The following is a 14871-nucleotide window of genomic DNA, read 5'->3' on the forward strand; positions in this document are numbered from 1 at the left end:
TTAACAAGGGAGACAGACTTTAATGCCTGTACAGCCCAGCTACGGAGAGCTGTAAGGCTATTAGAACATTCTGCCACTAAAGAGCAGAATGTTCTGATAAATGAAACAAAAGCCACACGGAGACAGAGGGGACTGAAATCCTTTCAGGCTCTGTGAGGACTTTGATCACAGCACTAGCTGTGAACAAAACCAGTGAAATGTTGCACTCCCGGCTTCTACTGGCATTAGAAGCCCAGAAGACTCCATTGTTTTCGATGGAGCTCCCAACATTCCAATGTTCTAATATAGTCCAAAAGCCTGCTGTTGGGGGCTATACCAGCCAAACGTTAAAGGCCCTGAACCCGAAGGACCAAGAAACTCCAGTGAACAGCGGCTCTGTTCAAAAACAGCAACAACTTTGCAATTTTCTTGCAACTTTTAAAGACCTCACTCTTCTCGCCGGAAGCGTGAGGCTTCACACACTGCACCCGACGCCCCCGGCTCGAGCTCCAGAGAACCAACACTACAGGGAGGACTCCCAGGCGACTGTGACCTAGTGAGTAACCTGAGACGACCCCCCTGGACCCCCACAACAATGCATGCAGAGAGAATACAGAGGCTCCCCCTGATCGCGACTACCTGAACCAAGGAACCCGTCGCCTGGACCAAGCACTGCATCCGCAGCCCCCAGGACCAGAAGGAACCGAACTCCAATGCAGGTGTGACCCTGAAGCGACCCTCTGCCTAGCCCAGATGGTGGCTGGCCCGAGAAGCCCCCTGTGCCCTGCCTGCACCGCTAGAGTGACCCCCGGGTCCCTCCATTTATCCCTATACAAAACCCGACGCCTGCTAAGCACACTGTACCCGGCCGCCCCTGTGGGTGTGTTTTGTGTGCCTACTTGTGTCCACTCCAAACCCCCCCCCCCCCCCAGTGCTCTACAAAACCCCCCCCTGGTCTGGCCCTCCGAGGACGCAGGTACTTACCTGTTGGCAGACTGGAACTGGAGCACCCTTGTTCTCCATAGGCGCCTATGTGTTTTGGGCCCTCCTTTGACTTCTGCACCTGACCGGCCCTGTGTTGCTGGTGCGGTGACTTTAGGGTTGCCTTGAACCACCAACGGTGGGCTGCCTATGCTCAGGAACTTGAACTTGTAAGTGAAAAACTAACCAATACTTACCTCCCCAGGAACTGTTGATTTTTGCACTGTGTCCACTTTTAAAATAGCTTATTACAATTTTAACTAAAACTGTGTAGGTTACTGTTCTAATTCAAAGTTCCTTAATTACATGTGTGGAGTAGCTTGCATTTTATGTATTTACTTCAAATCTAGTGGTTCTAAAATAAATTAAGAAAATATATTTTTCTATATAAAAACTATTGTCCTGGAGTTAGGTCTTTGAGTGCATGTTCCTCATTTATTGCCTGTGTGTGTACAACAAATGCTTAACACTACCCTCTGATAAGCCTACTGCTCGACCACACTACCACAAAATAGAGCATTAGAATTATCTAATTTTGCCACTATCTCACCTCTAAGGGGAACCCTTGGACTCTGTGCACACTATTTCTTACTTTGAGATAGTATATTCAGAGCCATCTCCCTACAGGCGGGAAAAGAGAGGAGCGAGGGAAGCAGCAGAAATGGAAAAGGGAAAAGGTGAGGAAAGCAGGAGAAATAGAAAACAAAAGGAAAAATAGAAGGGAAAAGCAAGAGTAAAACAACAGCAGAAAACAAGAGAAACAGAGAGAGAGCTCACCACTGGACCACCAGGGATGAGGGGTGGACGGCTTGCTGCGGGTGGAGGAGGGCCTCGAACGTGCTAACCTAGAACAACAGCAGACAGGTGGATTTGCGCGGTAGAGAGCAACAAACGCTGACTAAGGTTCATTAATCTGATGTGGTGAATACTGCTGCTTTAAGACCGTCCTGTATTGGTACACCATGGCTCTTAACAGTTGAATACAGCACAAATGAATTAAGTGCGGTTATCTCAAAAGGTAGGAAACCGTGAATGGAATGTTGCATTAGCGCTATCTACCCTAATTGTTACTGAAAGGAAGCATACTGTGAGTGAAGAAGTACTCCTACATGAGTTTACAAAATTTTACTATCATTATGTGTGGAATTCCATGGTTATCCAAATTTATGAGTAAAGTTGCTTCCAAAGTTAGTATTCAGTTTAAGGATTTTATTTTAGAGAAGGTTTTCCTGAAATGCAAGTCATAAAAATTGGGTTCATTTAACATCAAATTTTGTGGAACAAACATTGCACGGACTCGTTACTGAGCATATTACTTCTGTTCTTTATGACCCTCAAGGAAATAGTGGCGCAAAGGACTTCAACAAGGTCCTTAATAAAATATCACGTAAGGAACAAATATCAATGGCACACATTGTAAAACATTTATGTATGAACTATTAAGTATTTACAGAATCACACTGTTTTACCACTGATTAGAGGCTGTTCGAGTTATTTACAAGTACACCACTTGTATCCATGGGTATGTACTTGATGAATAAAACTGTTAGTTTAATTAATATCTCATGTGCCTTTATCTATCAGTAAGAATGGGAAGGATGAACAAATGTATCCTAAAGAATGCTTTAATTCACACAGAAAGCGTGCCATTTGCATGTCCGAGGTGGGTGAATGGGTCAAAATTCTATAACGAGGTCAAAGCATTACATGATTATTAAAATTTGAAAATGCTACAGGAGTGAAGTAAGTGAATCATTCCAGTGTAGTAAAATGAATGGTTGTCTAAGGAATTAGTTGTGCTTTGCAATGCAATGCTAAAAAAAAATATTTCGATTAGTATTCTGCAGAAATAACGGATAGGTGTAATTGTCAGACTTCCATGTTATAGAATTAAACATTGAAACTATATAGGGTAGGAATGTCAGGTTAAGTTATGAAAATGTTAACTTTTTATCTTCTTAAGCAAAAAGACCAGTACAGCAACAATTAAAGAACACAAACAAGATTAAAGGAGATCTTTGTTAAAGTGCATCTGAGAGTAATGGGCACAGTCTTGTTGTCTGCCTGATATATGTTCACAACAGTGCAATCGGTAAAACAACTTTCTAAGGTAGGCAAAAAGCACTAAGTCTTCAAGAGAGAGCCTCCTTGGAAATTCCAGCGTGCAGAAGTGCTGTCACTGCACGATCTTGGCAGTGGCAAATAGATCTGACCAAGGTTCTGCTCAGTCACAGAAGAGATATTGAGCCACCTCCACAGGGAGAAGCCATTTGTGATTGTGTAAGGCTTGATGTTGAAGTTTGTCCACCCTGGCGTTGAGAGATCCCTCCATGTGTTGTGAGACCAGGAACATGCCTTGATGTAGCCATGTCCATACACACGGGCCTCTTTACATATGGTCCACGACCTCACCCCGCCTTGCTTGTTGCAATACCACATGACAGTGGTTGTGTTTGTGAACACCTGAACTAGCTTTCCATTGATCAAAGGAAGATAGGCTTTCACTGCAATGTGAATCGCTCTCAACTCTAACAGGCTGATATAAAGTTGAGACCCTGAGGAGACCAGGGTCCTCTGATCTCCACCTCTTCCAGATGGTTGCACAATCCAGGAGAGACGCATCTGACACCACATGTCAGCTGTGGGTGAGGAACGGAGAGAGTGTGCCACTGATGACTGCGGTTAGTCAGCTACCTCTGCAGATCTTTTGCAGTTTTCTCTGATATCTGGACCAGGTCGAAGTGATTCCCCTGATGCTGCGCCCACTGCAACCACAGGTCCCATTGCAGAGCCTGCATATGCCAATGGGCATGTGTTACTAGCTGGATGCACAAGGTTATGAGGCCAAGCAGTCTCAGAACTGGTGTCACCAAAATCCAGGATAGAGGCTGAAGTATCAGAATCATAGCCTAAATATCCTGAATTCGCCATTCAGGAGACTAAGCCAAACTGCACCATGTTCAGAATGGCTCTGATGAAAGGAAGTGTCTCAAAAGGAGTAAATTACGATTTTGACACTTTGATAGTAAACCACAGCAACTTTAGGAGGCCCACCGTCAACTGCTAGTTGTCGAGGCAGAGGGAAGACTAGAACTCCTGACCTCCGCCATCACCTTTGTGAAAACCTAAGGGGATCTGGTAAGATCAAAAGGGAACACAATGAACTGAAAGATCTCAGGGCCAACCATGACCCACCGGTAATGCCTGTGGGCAAGCAGGACTGGAATGTGAAAATAGCCATCCTGCAAGTCCAATACTACCATCCGGTCTCCAGGGTCCAGGGTAGACAGGACCTGAGCCAACATGAGCATTCTCAATTCCTACTTCTTCAAGAAGAAGTTAAAAGTGTGCAGGACTGGTAGAGGGCAGAGTCCTTCATCCTTTTTGGGCACCAGAAAGCACTAGGAATAGCAAACACAAAGTACTTCTGATGCCGTCACCCACTTGATGGCTTTTTTGGGGAAAATGAGTCTGTACTTCCTGATGTAGCAGGGAGAGGTGGTCCTCCATCAGTCGATCTGAGGATGGTGGCACGGGTGGCGGGAATTCGGTGAATTTGAAGGTTATAACTCTGCTAGGCAATTTGGTTAATCCCATTTCTCCGATGTCATGGAGCTACCAGTGGGGTAGGAGGGGTCTGATCCTGCCCCCAACCAGGTTTCCATGATAGTGAGAGCAAAGTAGATGAGTTTGGAGGACGGAGGCTGCCAGGAGGTCTGGGGGATATTTTGGGCAGTTGGGGAGGGGGCCTTAAGGTCGCCAGGAATCTGGTGAGATGGGTTTAGGGAGGCCCTTCAATCCTGGATTTAGGGGCGTTAAAGAGGTGAGAGGGCGGTAGCCAATGGCTACTGTCTCTGAGGGTGACCACACCTTTCTGGTGTCCACTCCCTTTGGGGAGGGGGACACAGACCTAACCCTATTGGTTCCTGTCCTCCAAACCAAGATTGAACATTCTGCAGGGAGGGGGGTCCAACTCTGGACACCTTAGGGGTTGTCTTACCTGGAGTGATCACTCCTCCTTGGTTTTCCTAAGTTTCCAGCTGGACTTGCTGCCAAAAGTGCGGCTTTGTCCAAGGGGCGGGCACCTTCACTAACTGGAGTGACCTGAGGCATTGTAACAGGAGGCCTGAGCCTTTGAGGCTCACCGCCAAGTGTTAAGTTCCTGCAGTGGGGGTGTGATGCACCTCCACCCAGTGCAGGCTTTGTTTCTGGCCTCAGAGAGCACAAAGGCTCTCACCCCATTGGGTCAGAAACTTGCCTCTTAATGGCAGACTGGCATAACCTGGTCAGCCCTGAACTAAAAGGTTGGGTAAAATACAGGGGGTATCTCTAAGGTGCCCTCTGTGTGCATTTTGCAATAAACCCAACACTGGCATCAGTGTATGTTTATTGTGCTGAGAAGTTTGATACCAAAATTCCCAGACTCCAGTGTAGCCATCATGGAGCTGTTGAGTTTGTGATAACAAACTCCCAGTCCATGTATTTAATATGGCCACCCTGCACTTACAATGTCTAAGAATGGACTTGGACACTGTAGGGACATATTGCTCATGCAACTATGACCTCACCTGTGGGATAGTGCACCCTCTCTTAGGGCTGTAAAGCCTGCTAGAGGGGTGACTTACCTATGCCACAGGAGTGGTTTGTGGGCATGGCACCCTGAGGGGATACCATGTCGACTTTACCTTTTTCTCTCCACCAGCACACACAAGCTTCAATAGCAGTGTGCATGTATTTGGTGAGGAGTCCCTCAGGGTGGCACAATATATGCTGCAGCCCTTAGTGACCCTCCCTAGTCACAGGGCCCCGGCTACCACTGGCACCTTTTACAAGGGACTTAGCTGTGAGCCAGGGGTGTGCCAATTGTGCAACAATGGTACAATTTTAGGGAGAGAACACATGTGCTGCTGTTTAGCAGGAGCCCTGCACACACATAGTCAAGTTAGCTTCAGATATCAGGCAAAAAGTGGGGGGTACTGCAAACAAGGGGGCTGTTTCCTACAGCGGGCACTGAGCATCGACCTCACAAGACTGTTCTTCTGGAGTTAAGGTAAGTATGGGGCGAGGGCCAAAGCAGCACCAACAGTTCACTTTAGGAAGCACTGAGGTGTCTGGGCGCAGAGGTGCTTTTCACTCTCAGCTGCCCGATGTTATCCTATGGGGGAAAAACAGACACTGCATACAGGCACTCAGCAACGACTTACAGGACTGTTCTTCTGGACTTGCAGTGAGTACGAGGCCACACCAACAAATCACCTGGCTATAGTGTGTCCTGGTGCAGAGGTGTGTTATGGCATTGGGTGTCCATTCAAGTCTATGGTAATTGGTCGCTGCAGGGACAGACAAGAAGGTCGGTCCAGGGGAACTGACAGGGAGCTTGACCCTTGAGGTCTGTGGGAACACTGTCGGTCCACTGCTCCTCTGACCGTAGAGCGCAGGTGCACGGGTGTCTTCTGGCAAAAGGCCAGCACAGGAGTTACTCACGGATTAAGGGGGACCCACAGAAACACTCTGCAGGAATGGACTGGGGGTCCAGTCTGAACAAGTCAACAAGTGGGCTCAAGTCTCATGAGATAGGGAGACATGGGGAGTCCCTTGGTTCTCATCTTCTGAGTCCAGAGTGGATGGGTGCAGAGGTTTCCTAGGGCATGGGGATTTGCCTCCTGATCACTGGTTGTTGAGGGGGGTCTGCAGAGACAGTCTATAGATGTCGTGGTGAAGTCCCCAGGGGGCGAGCTTCTCTTCTGAAGGGCCTAAGGGCCAACCTGACACCGTAGGCCGACTTCGACACATGCTAGGAGGCTCGTGTGCAGTGGTGTTGTCTGGCGGCAGGTTTTTGGCAGTCCGGGTCTTGACAGGGTTTTCTTGGGTGCCTGCGGATGCAAGGGAGCAGCTCCTCTACTCCAAGGGAGTTCCTCCTGGTGATTTGCAGAGCACTAGCAGCTCTCCCAGGTTCTTGGAGGCTTCAGTGGTAGAACTGGTCAGTCGCTCCTCAAGGGTCGGGTGCAGCAGGCAGGCAGGGGTGGCGCCAAGTCAGTCATGCTCCTCGGTTCTCGGGTTCAGCAGGCATCTCGTCCACTTCTCCTTTTCTGACAGCGAAGATCTGTGGATCTGGTATCATGGGGTCCCCTAAATACTCAATTTAGGGGGAGTTAAGGGTAGTAGTCAATATGCTACTTACCCATGGGGTCACTACACCCCCTAGAAAACCACTTCCTATGGGGTGTGGGCATCACCCTGCCCAGAGTCCCTAAATTCCACCATGCACAAGATGGCAGATTTTATAAAGCTAGGGGTGTTCCCAGTCTGGAAGTGTGACATGCCTCCTTCATGGCTAACTTTCCTGCTTGTCCAGGTGCCAGGGGGGTTGGCATCTTCCTCTGAGGAAGGGCAGTTCTGCATATCAAAGACAGTAGGCTTGTTTGAAGCTACTGCCCTGGAAAGGAGATCAGCTGTGGGGAGAGTTGCGTAACACCCCAGCCCGGACAGGCCCTTGTTTTCTGACCTCTAAAGAGCAGAGGCTCTCCCCCTGGGAGGTCTGATTCTCGTATGTTGGTGGCAGGCTGTCCAGAACAGGTCAGTGAGCTCACCAGCTGTTTTTCAAAAGAGAGTGTGTGTGTGTGTGTGTGTGTGTGTGTGTGTGTGTGTGTGTGTGTAGTGGTGGTGGTGGTGGGGGGGGGGGGGGGGGGGTCTACTGCAACCAGAACCCAGCTCCCTACAAAGGCTTTAAAAAAACAAAAAAAAAACTAGAAGGCATATAGTGGTGCAAGGCAAATTTCCTCCACACCTAGTCGCATCGAAACGTATGGTGTTGAGTGTCATTAGAGGAATGTAAGGAAATGTGGTTTAATATATGCTGTGGTTGTGAAACCTTACCGTGTAATGAACTCACAACTCTGTCTTGGGTCCAGTCAGGCACAGTTGTCAAACCTTACCTCAATCCTGGGTAGCTGTAGCTGCGAGTGGATTCAACTAAAGAACATGTGCAATTAACACAGCAAAAATATTAGAAAGAACCATGACGAACAAGTTACTTACCTTCGGTAACACATTATCTGGTAGACAAAATATCTAGTTGTAGATTCCTGACACCTTTGAATTTCCCCCAGGCATCAGAGTGGATCTGGATATTTTCATAAGCAGCATGTCTGCACGCCGTTAGGTGCTGTTGATTGTTTGTGTCCATTATCAGCATCTTCCACCCAGATATGAAGTTCCGTTTCTATGTAGGCATCATTCTGGCACACTAACGTCAGTTTCTTTTTTTATGACTTTCTATGCCAGAAGCGCAGAGCCATAAAGAAACAGACTACTGGTGCATCCAAACTAAGGTCGTAAACAGATAACTCCTTGTCCCTAGAAATCAATTCACAGAGCTGGGAGGATGTGTGAGTCAGTAAATAATTTGCAACTAGATATTGTCTCTACCACATAAGGTGTTACCGAAGATAAGTAACTTGTTCATCTGACACAGACTTCTACTTGCATATTGTAGGAAGTTGGCTCTGTATATGCTATTTCAAAGTAAGAAATAGCGTGCACAGAGTCCAAGGGTTCCCCTTAGAGGTAAGATAGTGGCAAAATTAGATAATTCTAATGCTCTATTTTGTGGTAGTGTGGTCGAGCAGTAGGCTTATCAGAGGGTTTTGTTAAGCATTTGTTGTACACACACAGGCAATAAATGAGGAACACACACTCAAAGACTTACACCAGGTTTTTATATTGAAAAATATATTTTCTTAGTTTATTTTAAGAACCACAGGTTCAAGATTTACATTAAACACTTTAAATGTAAGGTACTAGCAGCCAATGACTACTGTCCTTGAGGGTGGCTACACCCTCTTTGTTCCTCCACCCTGAGGGGAGGGGTGCACATCCGTATTCCTATTGGGGGAATCCTCCAAACTCAAGATGGACGATTTCGAAAGGCAGGGGTTAACTCAGCTCAGGACATCTTAGGGCCTGTCATAACTGGTGGGTGACTCCTCCTTGTTTATCTCATTATCTCCCCTGGACTTGCCAACAAAAGTGGGGGCTGTGTCCAGGGGGCGGGCATCTCCACTAGTTGGAGTGCCCTGGGGCATTGTAACACGAAGCCTGAGCCTTTGAGGCTCACTGCTAGGTGTTACAGTTCCTGCAGGGGGGAGGTGTGAAGCACCTCCACCCAGAGCAGGCTTTGTTTCTGGCCTAAGAGGGCACAAAGGCCCTCACCCCAGGGAGTCAGAAACTCATCTCTCAGCAGCAGGCTGGCACAGACAAGTCAGTCCTGCACTGAAGGATTGGGTAAAATACAAGGGGCATCTCTAAGATGCCCTCTGTGTGCATGTTTTAATAAATCCAACACTGGCATCAGTGTGGGTTTATTATTCTGAGAAGTTTGATACCAAACTTCCCAGTATTCAGTGTAGCCATTATGGAGCTGTGGAGTTCGTTTTTGACAAACTCCCAGACCAGATACTTAATATGGCCACACTGTACTTACAATGTCTAAGAACAGACTTAGACACTGTAGGGGCATATTGTTCATGCAGCTATGCCCTCACCTGTGGTATAGGGCACCCTGCCTTAGGGCTGTAAGGCCTGCTAGAGGGGTGATTTACCTATGCCACAGGCAGCATTTTGTGGGCATGGCATCCTGAGGGGGATGCCATGTCGACTTTGCCTTTTTCTCCCCACCAACACACACAATCCACAATGGCAGTGTGCATGTGTTAGGTGAGGGGTCCCCTAGGGTGGTACAACATATGCTGCAGCCCTTAGGGACCTTCCCTGGTCACAGGGCCCTTGGTACCACTGGTACCTTTTACAAGGGACTTATCTGTGTGCCAGGGGTGTGCCAATTGTGGAAACAATGGTACATTTTAGGTGAAAGAACACTGGTGCTGGGGCCTGGTTAGAAGGGTCCCAGTAGACTTCTCAGTCAAGTCCGCATCAGTATCAGGCAAAAAGTGGGGGGTAACTGCAACAGGGAGCCATTTTCTTCCAGGGACCGCTCCCTGAAAGCCTTCGGATGCATGGCTAGACATTCATAGTACTACTTCAGGGAGTAGTCGCACTTCAGGCACCAAAGACACATGAGGTAAAGATCCTTCACGAACATCACTTGATTACAAGATCCACTCTGCTTGAAGCCAGTCTTTGTGGATGACATCCTCAACGAACCAGGAGTAGAAAACTCGAAAACATCTTGGACAAAAAGTCGAAAAAGGTCAGTCCAAAAAAGACAGAGGGGTAGCTCTCTTCGGATCAGCTCTTACCGGCATGGAAACGAAAGAACTGACGTCCGTGCGCATGGGTTGTGCCTATATAGGAACCGTGGCGTCACATCTGACACGGACGATGACGGGTGTGGAGTCAATCGACACCACCTAATGGCGCATAGGGGAACTGCTCATGAAAATCTCTGAATCCAACATGACCCCCTGGGGGAAATTCAAAGGTAAGGATGCTGCAACTAGAAGTCTATATCTGATTCAAGAAATCTGGCACCAAATTATAACAAGCATTTGCAAAGCTAAAAGGTCTCGCCTACAAAAGCGATATTGGCTTTGGCAATGTGTTTTAGCACGTCGTACAACAGTGTGGCTCCTTTTCAGCATGGCTAAAACTTAGTGGCGTGAAATGTCAGTGTGGGGTGGGGAATTAGAAAAGATTTGTTTGAATGACAGAGTGAAGTAGGATGATTGGAGTGTCGTAGAGTTGAGTAGAGGGGAGCAGGGTTCAGTGGCAGAGTGTCGTAAAAAGGAATGGAGTGGGGAAGAATACTGTAGAGTGGGTTGGAATGGACTGAGGTAGTGAGGTGGGTTGGATTGGAATAGAATGGGGTTGAGTGGATTAGAGTAGAACAGGGAAGATTGAGTGGAGTGGGGTCGACTGAAATGGGATGAGGTAGGTGGATTGGCGTGGATTAAACTGGAGTGGGGTGGATTAGATTGGAGTGGGTGGACTGGGGTGGGATGGTGTGGATTACAGTGGACTGAAGTGGGGAAGATTTAACTGGATTGAAGTGGGGAGGATTAGATTGTACTGGACTGGAGTGGTAAGGATTAAATTACATTGGACTGGATTGCAGTGGGGTGTGGTGAATTAGGTGACATTGGACTAGAGTGAGAAGGATTAGATTGGAATTGGGCGGATTAGACTGAGTGGGATGGATGGGAGTGGGTGGATTGGATTGATTAGGCTGCTTGAATTGGAGTGGGGCGGACTGAACTGGGGTAGGGTGGATTGGACTGGGATAGAGTGGGTTGACTGTAGTAGGGTGAGGTGAGTGGATGGACTAGAGTTGAATGGACTGGGGTGGATTGGATTGGTGTGGGGTGGATTGGGGTGCAGAGGATTGGATTGGAGCGGCGTGTTGGTTTGGATTGCGGTGCATGGAGATGGGGAGGATTGGAGTGCTGTCCGGATGATGGATCGGATTGGAGTGCTGTGGGGTGGAACGAATTGGGGTGATGTGGTGGACTGGGCTGGGCTGGAGTGGATTAGAGTGGAGTGGAGTGTGTTGAAGTGGGGTGGATTGTTCGGCAGTGGGGTGGACTTGAGTGGTGTGGTCTGGATTGGATTGGGGTGAGGTGTATTGGATTTGAGTCAGGTCGATTGGACTCAGCTGGATTGGATTGGTGTGGGGTGGACTGGGTTGTAGTGGGGTGGATTGGGTTGTAGTGGGGTGGATTGTGGTTCAATGGAGTGTGGTGAATTGGGATAGAGTGGGTTGTATTGGGGCGAGGTGGACTGGACTGGAGTGGGGCAGATTGTTTTGGATTGGAGTGGGTTGATTGGGATTGGAGTGGGGCAGGATGTTTTGGATTAAAGTGGGGCAGATTGTTTGGTATTAGAGTTGGGCAGATTGTTTTAGATTGGAGAGGGGCAGTTTGGGCCAGACTGGAGTGAGACATATTATTTTGGATTGAAGTGGGGCAGACTGTTTTGGATTAGAGAGGGGAAGATTGGAGTGGGCTGGATTGGAGTGTGGCAGAGTATTTTGGATTAGAGTAGGACAGATTATTTTGGATTGGTATGGGACAGATTGTTTTTGATTGGCGTGGGGAAGATTGTTTTGGATTAGCGTGGAGAAGATTGTTTTGGATTAGCGCAGGGAAGATTGGAGCGGGCCGGATTGGAATGGGGCAGATTGTTTTGGATTGGAATGGGAAAGAATGAAGTGGGCAGAAATGGAGTGGGCCGGAATGGTGGGGGGCAGATTGTTTTGGACTGGATTGGGCTGGACTGGAGCCAGGCAGATTGTTTTGGATTGGAGTGGATTGGACTGGAGTGGGGTGGACTGGAAAGGGCCAGATTGTTTTAGATTGGAGGAGGGTGGATTGCAGTGGGGAAGATTGTTTTGGATTGGATTGAGGCAGATTGTTTCGGACTGGAGTGGGGAAGATTGTTTTGGATTGGAGTGGGGCAGATTGTTTTGGTTTGGAGTGGGGCAGATTGGAGTGGGACAGATTGTTTTGGGTTGGAGTGGAACAGATTGTTTTTTATTAAAGTGGGACAACGTAGGAAAGTAGCCTCTTTTTAGCAAGGTTACCCCCACTTTTTGCCTGTTTGTCAGTGTGTTTGACTGTGTTCACTGGTATCATGCTCACCAGGACCCCAGTGATTATGCTCTATCCCCTTTAACTTGGTAACTTTGTTAATTACAACCCACATTTGGCATACATTGTGCCCCCATGCAAGTCCCTAGTATATGGTATCCGGGTACCCAGGGAATTAGGGCACCAGGGGATCCCCATGGGCTGCAGCATGTATTAAGCCACCTATGAGGAGCCAAGGCAAAGTTTTCTGCAGGCCTCCCATTGCAGCCTGTGTGAAAGGGTGCATACACCCATTTTCACTACAGTTCACTGCACCAGGTCACTATAAGTCACCCCTATCGCAGGCCCTCCTAGACCTGAGGGCAGGGTGCAAGTACCTGTGTGGGAGGGCACCCCTCCACTAGCAGAGGTGCCCCCACGAACTCCAGTTCTATTTTCATGGATTTCACGAGTGCGGGGACACCATTTTATGAGTGTACTGGACATAGGTCACTACCTATGTCCAGCTACATAATCGTAACTCCTAACCTAAGCATGTTTGGTATCAACCATGTCGGAATCATACCCCAATACAGTTGCCAGTTTTGGAAGTATGACTCCATGCTCTCTGGGGGCTCTTCAAAGGGCCCCCAGCATTGCTCCTACCAGCCTTCTCGGGTTTTCCGGATAGCGCAAGCTGCTGCCACCCCTCAGACAGGTTTCTGCCCTCTTGCTGCTTGAACAGCTCAAGCCCAGGAAGGCAGAACAAAGGATTTCCTCTGGGAGAAGGGGGTAACACCCTCTCCCTTTGGAAATATGTGTTACATGGCTTGGTAGGGGTAGCCTCCCTGAGCCACTGTTATGCTTTGAAGGGCACATTTGGTGCCCTCTGTGCATCCCTCTGTGCATAAACCAGTCTACACCTATTACAGGACCTTCAGTCCCTGCTCTGACATGAAACTGGACTATGAAAGGGTAGTCACCACCCCTGTGGTGGTGCCAAGAACTCCTCCAGACGGACCCTCGGTTCTGCCATCTTCAATCCAAGATTGGCAGGGACCTCTGGGAGCATGTGAGTGGCCAGGTCAGGCAGGTGATATCAGAGCCCCCGCCTGATAGGTGGTCACGTGGCTAGGTGACAAAACACCCTTTGGGCAATTTAGGGTCTCTCTCTTGAGTGGGTCCTCAGATTCGGCTTCCAAGATTCCAGCAGTACTCCTCTGCAACCTCTACTTCTAGCCAATGGAACCTCGAATTGACCCTCCAGGAACCAACAATCTGCATCCACGACGAAGACTCTTCTTGCACCATTGTTTCCACAGCTTCTTTCAGCTTCTGCAACATTTTCATGGCTGTGCATACTCTGAGGGCGGCAAGTCTTCAGTCTGCATGAGAAGGAAGAAGGAATCTCCCTTGGAGTGAAGGAGTCACTCCCCTGCACCTGCAGACACCAATTGCAACAACGACCGGCTGCATGGATCTCCTCTCATCCTGAGCTGTGTGGATCCTGCATCACGGGTGGTCCTTTTGGTCCTCTGCCAGATGTCCAACTATCCAACTTTGGTGGAGGTAAGCCCTTGCCTTTCCCCGCTAGACAGTACCCCCATGCACTGCATCTCTTGCAGTTGCCAAGGCTTGTTTGCATCTCCTCCAAGGGATCTTCGGGCTCTGTGTAGCACCAGCCACCAGCACTCCTTCCTGCGATGCACAGCCCTCTGCATGCTTCTCCTGTGGCGTAGGAAGCTTCTCCAGTTGTGGTGCGTGGGCTCGTCTGCGAATCCTTCTTCCTCGTCCAGCGGGTCTCCTGTGAGGGCTGCCTCTTCTTCTCTGGACTCTCTGCCTTGCTGAGGGTCCCCCTAGGACTCCCCCGTGATTTAGGTCCTCCTGGACCTTGCTGGTCCCTGGCAGCTCCATTTTTGCTTCCTGTGACTTCTGCCGTTGTGAAGGCTTGTTGGTGGCTTTTCCACGCCACTGACCGACTGCAATCATCCATCCAGCGTGGGACGTCGACTTCATCCTCCAGGAACTCCTCACCTGCTCCAGGGCTGCATTCCTGACCGTCTTTATCCTACTGTCGACCAACTCCTGCATCCACAGCTGGGTGGGTAGTGGTTCCTCCTCCTCCTGAACTCTTCTGTGAATTCTGGACATGGTCCCCTTTTTCCACAGGTCTTCCTCTTCAGGAATCTACCACTGGTTTCTTGGAGTCTTGTCTGGGTGTTGCATTTTCTTCCTTTTGGACGGTTTGGGGAAAAATGTCCTAGTACCCCCAGCTCCCCTCTACACATTCCACTTACCTATGTGGGGGTCCTGTGTTTGCATTCAATTTTTTAGAATATGGTTTGGGCTTCCCCTAGGGCCACTACTGTCTATTTGCATTTGCACTGTT

General features: G+C 48.7%; 1 protein-coding gene across 3 annotated transcripts in view; it reads right to left on the reverse strand.

Annotated features, from left to right (window-relative positions):
* Positions 1 to 14871, reverse strand: part of SMCHD1 (structural maintenance of chromosomes flexible hinge domain containing 1) — a 2128336-nt gene that overhangs the window by 1646611 nt on the left and 466854 nt on the right. The gene's annotated exons all lie outside the window — the stretch shown is intronic.

This window comes from Pleurodeles waltl, chromosome 2_2, assembly GCF_031143425.1.
Source record: "Pleurodeles waltl isolate 20211129_DDA chromosome 2_2, aPleWal1.hap1.20221129, whole genome shotgun sequence".
NCBI lineage: Eukaryota > Metazoa > Chordata > Amphibia > Caudata > Salamandridae > Pleurodeles > Pleurodeles waltl.